A 12,426-nucleotide genomic window follows, 5' to 3' on the forward strand; every position below is an offset into this window, starting at 1 on the left:
CCCTATGAAATTGTATTAATTTCCACCTTTTTAATATTAAAATAATCTCTGGGGAGTTTTGCACAATATGTGAATTGAAAAATATAGATTAAAAAAACAACCCGTAAAAATATTAATAAAATAGATGTTTTATAGTATTGAACCTTTCTCCCTAAGCTGAATCTTAACTGCTGGGAACTTTAAAAATGTCCTTCAAAACTAAAAAAAAAATGTTTTGGTTTAACTGAAGACTACACAAATGCTCCAATCATTATTACACTTTCCTCCTTATGGACCGGAGACGACTGCATTTATTATTATATTAACTGGTGTAATTTTTTACGATTTCAGAGAAATGCTTGTATGTCCGCATATGTGTACGTGATTGACACTAAAATGTGATATAATGCATTGTCATTAACAACGAATCTATCTGCCGAGTTTCAGCTCAATCGGATGTCGGAAAGTGGGTTAATTTCCGCTTTCCAAGTTTCTCATTTATTCATTACCGAAAACAAAAGTGAAAACCAAAAATCAGATATTTAAAATAAATAATCACTTCAATCAATGCGGAAATTTACTTAAAAGCTTGTTTTAAATAAATCCAAAAAGAATATATTTTTTTAATTTTCTGGAACAAGTAATCATGACCCTTAAAAATATATTGTATTATTATAATTATGCACATTTCGTCAATAAACAACAAAATATTCTAAATTAATTAGACTGCGTTGCTCGAGGCAGCTTTAGTGTAAATTCCTTCTCTGCTCAGAAAACAAAAAAATTGGCCATGCCTTTTTAAGACTAATAGCTGTTGAAATTCATTGGTAGAGAGTTGTTTAAGTATTTTAATTATTTCCATTTAATGAATTATAATCGGTAGTCACATAAAATGTTTAATACTAGGTTTCTTATCGATACTTAACATAAACATTTAAATAATTACATATTACCAATCAATATGATTAATGGGACGACTGTTAAATATATGTTTCAATATCAGCACTTATTTATAAAATATTTCTTATTTTCTTACCTAGCGTGGTTTTATTCACAGTACAGAATAAAATTGACGGTTTGAGGCGAAGCACTACGTAGTAATGCAAAATCATGTGTTTTTAGTTTGAAAATTTGATCGCTTAAAAATGCTTTAATTAAATACTGCCAATGGAACACATCTTGATTTTTTAAACAATCGAGCACTTTTTTGATACGTTTTTGTATAAACCATGAAAAAAATTAAGTAGGTATCAGGCCTATAAAAACTGATTTAAAGTTCAAAATCTCCTACTTAGCAAACTATTTTACTGTATAATGTGGCAAATTAAGTTCTAAATATGAGAAAAAGATCGTAAAACATTTAAAAACTTGTGACTGAACCTCTCTAAATAAAATAGAACACAATTTTTGGCAATTTTTTTTTCTAGCATAAATTTAAAAAAACGGCGACTGATGTTATGCGGAAATTTAAACCTTATCGCCATCTACAGGGTTTTCCAATAATAGGTGTTATTTTGATATTCAATCGTAAAAGATCAATGGTTTCGTTGCTTGTGTGGCACGTAACGTCGTCTAGTTGAAAGTAAACGATGTTTAGATTAATATCATCCAATTCCAGCCATAAAAAATCATTAATCACCTCTAGATAGCGCAATGCATTCACCGTAACTGCTAACAGTTGCTCCAGTCTCATTTTCAAAAAAGTAAGGTCCAATGACTCCGCCGGACCTGCTAACTGTTGTTCCAGCCTTATTTTCAAAAAGCAAGGTCCAATGACTCCGCCGGACCATAAACCGCACCAAACAGTCACATGTTGAGGATAGAGAGGCTTTTCAACAATAACTCTTGGGTTTTCCGAGCCCCAGATGCGACAATTTTGCTTGTTGACGAAGCCACCGAGGTGGAAATGGGCCTCATCACTCAAGATGATTTGCATTTGATTCACTCAAGTGAATTTTAATAACTTTAATGCATTGTTGAAGCGTGTATCGTTCCATTTTTATTAATGACGTAGTTTCTACGTGTCAAATGTCAAAAAATGATAGCTTCAAAAGTAACATCCACCGAAATAGTGCGCTATTCAAAATAACACCTCTTATTGGAAAACCCTGTACATAAGGAGTGTTATTGTAAGCTGCCCGATTTCAAATGTGTATCGCCTTAATGCTGAATTTTTAGATTTTTTGATGAATTCAGCAAACAAAAGTCGTACAAATTCGTGAAATTAAAACTTATATAAAAAAAAATTGAAGTGCGTTTTCGATACCATTTCTATTTTCTTTTTAATATAATATCTTGTAGTAATTAATATCCAGAGATGTGCAAAATGGGTACCCAAAACCATTTGAAATGCAAAATGGAAATGGGTCAAAACTTTTCCATTTAAAAATGCAAAATGCAAAATGGGTTTTAGAAAAGCATTTCAAATGCAAAATGCAAAATACCTATTTTCAAAATGCATTGAAAATGCAAAATGGTTTCTCAGGTCAAAAAATTAAAACACCACGATTACAGATTATTAAGCCACATAAATTTGCGCGGGACTAATATTGCCAACGTAAAAACATAGAAACTGCTATTTAACATTAAATATTACAGCGTCATGGCCCCATATTAAGTATTTGAATCAGTAATTTTTGTTATTATTTTTTTGGTAAACTAATGTTTAAGACAAGATTTTTTATGCATAGCACAAAGGGTAACAATTATTTTAATAAGCAATAATTATTAGCCTGAAACACTCATCCACATTGAAAAATCTCCTGATAAAAGATACATGACGCCAACGGGACTTGAACCCGTGTTACTCGTTAACCCGTTACCCGTGTTACCGTGAACCCGTTTTATCAGGAGATTTTTCAATGTGGATGAGTGTTTCAGGCTAATAATTATTGCTTATAAAAATAATTGTTACCCTTTGTGCTATGCATAAAAAATCTTGTCTTAAACATTAGTTTACCAAAAAAATAATAATAAATATTTGACAAGTTCAAGTATCTTCACCAAAAAATGTAGACAATTTGTCTCGACGCCATCTAGTGAGAGAGTTAGCACTTACAATGCCTTTCTCATATAAAATAAAGTTGGTTGTTTTCAGGTGAAAAAATGTAATAAGCAGTAATTGTTGAATGAAACACTAGTATATATTGAATTATTTCGCGGATAAGAGATAAGCCGCCATAGCTCAGTGGTCAGAGCTGTCGACCGGCAATCGAAAGGACATGGGTTCAAGTCCCGTTGGCGTCATGTATCTTTTATCAGGAGATTTTTCAATGTGGATGAGTGTTTCAGGCTAATAATTATTGCTTATAAAAATAAGTATTTTTTGTAATGGTATCAATCAATTGCTAGGGCTCCTACCAGGGAGCAACTTGACAAATGGAAATTATCTCTCATAGCGAGGTTGAGGACCGACTGATATTTGGGGCTTATGAAAAAAAGTTGAGTGGAGATAGTAGGAAGAATGTTGCAAAAAAAGCATTTAAAATGGAAAATGCATTGAGAAAAGCATTTAAAATGCAAAATGCAAAATGGTTTTTAGAAAAGCATTTAAAATGCAAAATGTAAAATACCCATTTTGCATTTTGCATTTCCATTTGAAATGGATTTATTTGAAATAAAGCACATCTCTGTTAATATCGCATTTTTGTGTCAACCACAATTGGATTTATGTTTAGGACCCATATTATATTATGTTTAGGGCCAAGTTGAAAAAGCAAAAACTACTTGAAATTCCATCAATAGAAAAAAATCACAAAGAATGTTTCGAAAATTACATACAAACATCCAGTTATGTTGTGTCAAACATGAACAAATTCACAGTGTGTCTTTAAATGTTACTTAACTCAGATGTCGATAGATTTTGCTCTCCTATTTTAAATAAGTCATGTTGTTATATAAAACAAAGATTTTCGCGAAAATACGCCAATTGTTTTTTTAATAGTAGCGCGCTCCATTTATTATTCGTATTTACATTCTATCTCCCTTTCAAACCATCTTCACTAATCTTCTTCTTCTTTTTGAATGCTTGTAACGGAGCCCTACTTAATCTCTCGATGGCTACAATTGACATTTCTCCACACACTATGAAGAGCAACAGCCGAATATTGTAAAGCTAGATTCATGCAACGAATTTTTTATTCTATTTCTTACTAGTCAGTCACATATAGTTACCACTATTCAATACTATCCAATATGCAATAAGCCATAATCCATTCCCGTCCCAGATACCACTTCCTCCGGTAGGTAGGTGTGTACCTTTATTCTTGGAATGACTATGAGTCACCTCGTGTATCGGAACCTTTTACCTCCTTTTCGCTGTGTGTGTATCTGCATACAAATGTGCCTCCTGCAGAACCTACCTCCATCCTCCATCCCTCTTCCCTCTTCCTTCCTCCGCGCGGCGTGAGGACCACTGACCAGAGACGTGGAAAATTATCAGCGATTTTAAAAACGGTCGAGTAATACACAACTCGCTTTATATACGTTCTTATTTTGATGCAGGGTATCGATTCTCCAATCCAGGCCGCTCGCAATCGCCGTCAAAAGTACATACATTGCTCGACAATCTTATTCCTGAGTCTCGTCGAATGTACATACTTACATACGCCAAACGTCAAAAGTCGTTCCACTCGAACTGCGAGTGGGTCGTACCACTCGTTGTTCGAGTGGAATGACTTCGTCCTGAATCGAGGCCCTGGTACATAATGAGTTTAAAACTTAGCGTGCAAATATTTTAACAATTATTTCATTATTTTAAATTATTTATTATATAAAAAAATGCCACTAATTATAATGCGCCTAAATTTATCGGATATCGATGGGAATTGAGTTCATTTATAATTCCTCAATGAATTATGAATTGAGATCATCTTTGTGTTATTTTTCTCTAATATTTCTAACACGTTTATCTCTTTCTTCTACCTGGTTTGATAAGTCGTTTTAATTATTTTTATAATCACTATAGTGACTATTGAGTCCACCACTGCCTCCAGGTAGTCCCACATCCTTCCGCTGGCAGGAGCAATGAACTGCACCGAGCTCCTGTACCTCGAGCCAGACACCTTTATTTACCATTGCCACATCGCTACATTGCTATTGTATTGCCATTGTCTATTGGTTCTTCGGGATTTTATTTCGATGAATATTACCGAATGTCGTTGTTGACAAGAATAATATTTTATTTGTGTCCTGTTATGTTATCAGTAAAAAAACACAATACAAATTTAATGAAAACTACATATTATTTTAATTTATTAATTATCACATACCTAATAAATACAACAAGAGACTCCATGCTCCATTTTATGTATTTGCTTCTCGCACTAATTTTATGTACAATTCTTGATCACAGAGATTGCGTCGTGCGGGGAATGAAACTTGCTCCGTCGATATATTTACTTTTAATAACATTGATTTTTTTCTTAGGGATAAAAATGAGTATTGCTCATTTATTAAGAATCTTTTCAAACCATCGGTAATCTGTTTGTTTATTTGGGAAGTGTGTTTAAATCATAAGATGAATTATGACGTGTAAATAAACGGTAGAAAATTTCGGAGGCGTCCGAGAAAGACAAGGCACGATCAAGCGAATCAAATAGTTATGCATGATAAAATGAGGCGTATGTGATGAACGAAGAAAAGGTTGTAAGGAGAATTTATGACTCGGGAGAGCATGGTAGAAGAAGTCGAGGACACTTGAGGAAAACGTGGCACGATCAAGTGAATCAAATACGCATGAATGGTAAAATGAGACGTATGTGATCAATGAAAAAAGGGGTGAAAGGAGAATGTATGACGTGTGGAAGTGAGTGGTAGGTAGGTAATAGTAGTCGAGAACATCCGAGGAACACATGGTATGATCAATACCCGTGGCTCTATCCCACTGACTTTCTTCTGGGTATGCTCGGAATGAACTATCTACGGGTCAGGAGAGATGTGCGCATTGCTACACATTTCTTTAGACTGATTCGTGGATGGTTTGAAAACTCGGTCATCATGGAGAGCATTCATTTCTATGTTCCCGATGGTTATCTACGTCACCGACAACATAGACACCTGTGGGGAGAGCAATCTTGCTGTTGAACAGAATCAATTCGGATATCGACGTGTTTTGCATCAATGAAGCTTCCTTTAAAAGGCAAGCTCTATTATCACTGGTATAGTTGATATACACACTGTTAATATTAATATAAGAATTCTTATTATAAAAATATTTTAAAAACGCTTGAAATTAACAATTTTGTAATGTTTTTGAAATTAATAAACAAATTGAATTGAATTGAATCAAGTGAAAAAATAAACTTTTTAACTCTTAATAATATTATTTCCACCATAAAACTGCACTCAGTTTTCAGGTACACTAGTATTCACAACCTCAAAACTTTATTCCAAACCTTTCATAACCACAAGCAACGCCGGTTTCACTTCAGCTGGTGTAGTATATTTTTGGTAATTTTAATAAAAACCAGCAACGCGTATTGTCTAATTTGTATTAACAGTATAATAAGATGTATTCGTAAGATTAATTCGCACTTTCTCTGAACCACCGAGACTCGATAAATAGTTCTATTCATATTATGAAGTCATGTGTATTTCGTAAGCATTATCCAAAGCACCAAATCACGATCTCGTTTCATTGCATGTACACAAGAATAATATAATTATTATTGGTGATATGATCTTTGCTCTCCTTTCTTCCAAGACGTTGATGAGGTCGTGATCTGCTCCGGGGACCCTCGTGATTTATGGAGCCTCATTATTCCAAGAATTAACATTAATCATCTGTGTGATGTATTCATAATATGTATGTAGAAGTGCGTGTACTGAGTACTACGAACATGTGTTTAACCCGTAGAACGCTGAGCTTTTTACGGTGAGATGTAACCATGTAATTTGTACATTTAAAAACAAAATTATTGAAATTATAAAGCAAAGATCCAAATTTATAATCTGTCACATTTTATTTTCAACAATTATGCAGTGTAAACATACTAATATGATAATAAAATTTTCTAATTATGTTGTTTTAGTTTCAGGTATAATAGTGGTGACTTATCACTTTTTTTTTTTTTTTTTTTTTTTTTTTTTTTTATAAATTTAATTTAGATTAAATTTGATAATATTATTATTAATTTCTGCAAGTGTTTTAGTTTTTTATTATTGTGACAGCTGTTTCGGCTTACAAGGCCATTTTCAAACTGTTTGAAAAATCACGACAAATAATCACGACACGAAAAATACACGAAAATCACGACAGTTTGAAAATGGCCTTGTAAGCCGAAACAGCTGTCACAATAATAAAAAACTAAAACACTTGCAGAACTTAATAATAATATTATCAAATTTAATCTAAATTAAATTTATAAAAAAATTAAATGGAGTTCTACGAATTAAACACAAAAACAATAAATAAAAAAAAGTGACTTATCACAATAAATAACGATACTTAATTAACCAGTTGGCAGAGAAATTTTTTCGGGTCTAACTGAAGAATTGGTATATTATTAATAATTATAAAATATTAATACTATTTATAAATGATACGGGCACGTATGATATAATTAGTTAAAAATAGTAGGTATTATTTATAAAAAGTCCAGTATCTAAAATATGAGAAATATTGGACAATAAATGTCTCAATAGTATTTTTTTAATAGCTTTTCCCACTCTTTGGGTATTTGTTATGGTGCTGTGCAGCAGTCGAATTGTATCTTGGTACATTCCGACATCAAAAATTGGCTGGTATCCTATCTATCCAATCGCTTGCAAGCCGTGAGGGTTGGAAATAAATTGTCCAACTTTGCAAAACTTTCTTCAGGAGTACCCCAGGGATCCGTTTTGGGTCCACTTCTTTTCATCCATTTTACAAATGATGTCGCCAAAATAATCGAGTCATTTGGTCTCTTATCTCACTGCTACGCTGACGATCAGCAAGTTTATTTTTACTGCGCTCCAAACGAAATCAATAGTCTCAAGATCCGTATAACTGAATGTCTAGAAGCAATAACTCGTTGGATGTCTTCAAACAAGCTGAAGCTGAATCCATCTAAGACTGAGTTTCTCTGGTCGGCCACAAACAAAAGTCAACATTTCATGGACGATTCATCTATTTTTTATTTCCGGCAGCGATATCATCCCAAAAACAACAGTCAAACTTCTCGGTGTCAATTAAGATTCAGACTTTTCGTTTAAAAGTCAAATAAATAGGACTGTAAGCACCGGTTTTTTCACCTAAGACAACTCAAGTCTGTCCTAAGAAACCTTCCTACAGAAGCAACAAAACTATTTATCAACTCTTAGGTAGTCTCACGTCTCGATTACTGGAACGTCATTTATGCCAGCCTTTCAAAATATCAAATTGAAAATTTTCAATCAGTGTTTAATGCAGCAGCATGGCTCATAACCGGGGTTTCAAAATTATAGCAGCATGGCTCATAACCGGGGTTTCAAAATATTCGCACATTTCAGAACACCTTCGTAACCTTCACTGGCTCAAGTGCCCTGAAAGAATCCAGTACAAATTGTGCTGGATGGTGTTTAAAACCATCAATGAAATGGCCCCACCCTACATCTCTGAACTATGCGTCCCGGAAAACACTGGTCTGGGGCAGTCAACTCTTAGATCGGCAATATCATCAGCTGTAGGCAGACTGATGGAACCTAAGCGCAAGCCAAATACTAAGTTTGGTGACCGCGCTTTCGGAGTATCTGGGCCGAAGGCTTGGAATAAACTCCCTCCGGAACTAAGATCCATAACAAGTCCAACAGAATTCAGGTCTAAACTAAAAACTTACCTTTTTAAGCTGTCATACCCTTAAATTAAATGTACCATTCCTGAGAGAAAGTACAGTTATATCCAATTTTCCAATTATGTCCTAAATTTCGCTAATAAACCATTAGTTAATGTTAATTAAGTGTTAATCTCAAGTGACCTACCAGGTAAGTATTGTACTGTATATTATCTCCATAAATAGTTAGTTATAACATAGATCACTGTAGAAATGTATTATAAATTTGTACAGCGCCCTTGAGGTGATTATGCACAAAAACGGCGATATACAAGTCATCCAATTATTATTACTATATATATTTCGGATTATTTACATATATTGTTAAGAGTATTACTAATATTGTGCAAAACTGTTGGGAGAACCGCAAAAAATTAAGAAATTCTCTTAACAAGATCGTTCGTCGGTCTTTCCCGCAAGTATAGCGATTAATCGTTTCTTGGCATTCAGAGGGTTAATGGTTGCACTTGGCACGCTATTTGATAATTATGCAGAATGTGGTAACCACTTTTAAGGCATAATATTTTTTGCAATCGGCGTGTGCACTTTGAATAAGACATTATCCTCGGACGATTCTAACAAAACAATTAATATCAACAAAGGAATGCTGACTAAGAAAGCATCTAAATAAAAACCGCAATAAGTTTCTCAATTATCTCAGCGCACATTAGTTAGTTACTGCAACACGGATAAGATAGAAGTTATTAATGCCCTCGTTGAAAAGACAGCAACTATCACCTTTGTTAATTATTTGTGACCCATTTTAAGTTTATTTTTTGTATGATTATTTATTGTGACGGGTCACCACTATTATAACTGAAACTAAAACAACATATTTAGAAAATTTTGTTTTCAAATTAGAATGTTTACACTGCATAATTGTTTTGTAATCCTTTTTTGTTAAAAATGTATTATTCTGTATTTTATTTTCTTTGGTGTTACGCCCATCTGGGCTTTAAGATCATGGATAATAAGAACGGAATATACCTAATGAGCTATCGAAAATTATACACACAGTTTTTAAAGAATGAAATAACATTAAACTGATAAACTAAATACGAAATAATATTTGTAAAACATGTAAGAGTAACATGAAATAACATAGAAACTAGAACAATACTACGTAAAAAAGAAATAACTAAAAGTACATTACAAATGCTACTATAATTTGTAGGATTTAACAATGTGCTGGTGTAGATTACGCATAATGCTACAAATGGTGACAGTAAATATATAAATAATACCCCCAAACCTGTTGCTTAGATCATTCATCCTATTGGTTAGTGAGTATGTCTGATAGTTGGTTGTGTATGTATTGCAAAAAAATGTTACATTTTATCTTGCAATTGCTGCATTTTGAAGCTACTTCTATCGTAAATAAATAAATAAATATTGAATTAAAAAAGCAACTTCAATTTGTTTTGTTTTTCCTGAAAAAGCAAACTTAATTATGATACTATATATATGATAATTTTAAAATGTCACGAGCAATCGCCTGTCTGAAAGTCTGAGGCGATATGAATGGAAGTCGGTTTGACCTTAACTTATTTGATCTCTGCTAGAAGCTTAGTACAATGATAGAATAGATAGTATTTCCTGGCCAGAGATCAGTGTGACTATCCGATATAGTTATTTAAACCTCCGATAACTAATCTAAAACATCGAGATATTAAATTGTTCCGTATTGTTCTGTCTTCTCCTTGTCACTATCTTTTGCCACTTTGGAATCTGCCGATGGTTTCATATCTGCGTACACAATGGGTAAAAGTTATTATTTTTACTTTCTCCCGCACAGCGGACCCGTATAGTTTTTGCTGTAGAACTTATCGTAATGCTTTTTTTCCAATCTTTTATGATTCATGTCTCTCCTTGTAATCCGGTGTTGTACGATAGGGGCTCCCAAACTATCAAATATCGCAAGCTTTTTGAATGAACGACAAACTTTCGCGACTCAGTCTAGTTTCAATCTACTCGTAGGTAAATACTAGATATATTCAATGATGAAAATATTTTTTAATTAAGAAAAAGCGGAAAAGGGCCTTCTTTAAGACACTAAAGTAATATAATATGCGTTAAATTTGTAATAGAGCTTTATTGCGTTTAGCTAATGGTACATTTCATTTTAACCTCATACTCTCGATTTGAACATAAATTACAGAAGGAACCTAATCTTGACATACGTATCGGTAATTCAGATAATACAGGTAAGTAAGTATAGGCAATACTGACAGTATCTTCTATAGTAAAATTTAATTTACCTTTTATCATTTTTTATATTTAACGGAGCATAATAATCATGACTTTAATAATTAAATAGGTACCTATCTAATCGATGGGTCTAGCAAATATTATATTGCACAGCAAACTGTTTCATGCATTTGTATATAATACAAGAAATCACTGGTGTTATAGCGACAAGAGAAAACAATAGATTCACTTAATAAAAATATCAACAAAAAAATCTAAATATTATGTGGAGAAATAGTGAAAACGTTTTGCCTTGGTAGGTACTAGCTTTTTACTGTCGTGCCACGGTTTGGGATTCTGCGCCGAAGAAAGTTGCCTATCTTTTTAATCAAAGATGTCGTTCATCAACTAGATTTGAACCGAGGAAAGGTCTAAAGGTGAACACTGTACTTACTCGTAAAGATGCTGTTATTATACAGGAAATTGTCTTTTTGATTGTTCGGTTAAGTCCAGCTTCATGGGGTAAGTGCTGGTAACTAGGAGAAAATTACCTATACACTGAATAAATTATGCAATGTTAAAGTTAATTGCGGCAAATTAGAGTTAGAAAGAACATTAAATTGTATCGTAATCGTAATTGTTGCCACCACAGACTTTACTTTCTTTATTTTCTTCAAATTTTCACCCTCTTTTTAATTCTTGGTCAGAGTGATTGTGATGTTTGTTTCTAATATTTCAAAATTATACTTTCGCAAACATTTTAATCTATTTCAATGTTTCGTGGTTTTGATGCTTAATTCCGAGAAAAAATACTTTTATAAATAAAAATTTGAGGTTAGGTGACTTCCATGTTCCACAATGGCGAATCCGGCCCTGATCATGGGTTGGGTTACATTTTCCTATGAATAATTTTGACGGAACCCGAGTCTAAACAACTGAAGCACAAAGCAATCTTGTAAATAGCTGTTTATGATCAATGCGTGTCTCCAACTCCATCGTCACACATTTCTCAGCGGTGACTCGGAGAAAATGTATGCAGCGCACAAAGGTTTGCTGCTCGAAGTTTTCTGTAATGACATCCATTTGTAAATATATCTGCATACCGAGTGTGCGTTAGTTCTTACAAGAATTCCGCGATGATCGAGGGAGATCTCCGTGGTATTCGAAAGTCAACTTTTATGGTGTCTTTTTGTATGGTAATGTTGAAAATTTGTATTGTTCGATTGCATAAATAGTTTGTTTATTCCTGAACAAGCGAGAACAATAATTATACGTGAGAAACCAGACACGGTGTTCTTGTCTACTTTTTTCGTCATTTTTGTGGCATTTTTCCGTCTTTGTTTTAGTTCAGACGAACGCAATAACATTTTACTAACCTTACATTTAGAATAATTTACACATAGGCTACAATTTTTATTGATCTGGAATGTTGTGCACATACTTCACAAATTAGCGAATTTGGCTCACCAAT

The 12,426-nt window shown here is 33.4% G+C and overlaps 1 protein-coding gene and 1 non-coding gene across 2 annotated transcripts in view; both read left to right on the forward strand.

The window, feature by feature from the left end:
- LOC149426965 (ATP-binding cassette sub-family G member 8) overlaps window positions 1–12,426 on the forward strand; it is a 96,324-nt gene that overhangs the window by 47,712 nt on the left and 36,186 nt on the right. The window lies entirely within an intron of this gene.
- TRNAA-GGC (transfer RNA alanine (anticodon GGC)) lies at window positions 3,153–3,225 on the forward strand. Its single transcript has one exon. It is a non-coding gene; the product is annotated as a tRNA-Ala (tRNA).

Source organism: Hesperophylax consimilis, chromosome 1, assembly GCF_061612785.1.
Source record: "Hesperophylax consimilis isolate HC1 chromosome 1, BYU_Hcon_1.0, whole genome shotgun sequence".
Lineage (NCBI taxonomy): Eukaryota > Metazoa > Arthropoda > Insecta > Trichoptera > Limnephilidae > Hesperophylax > Hesperophylax consimilis.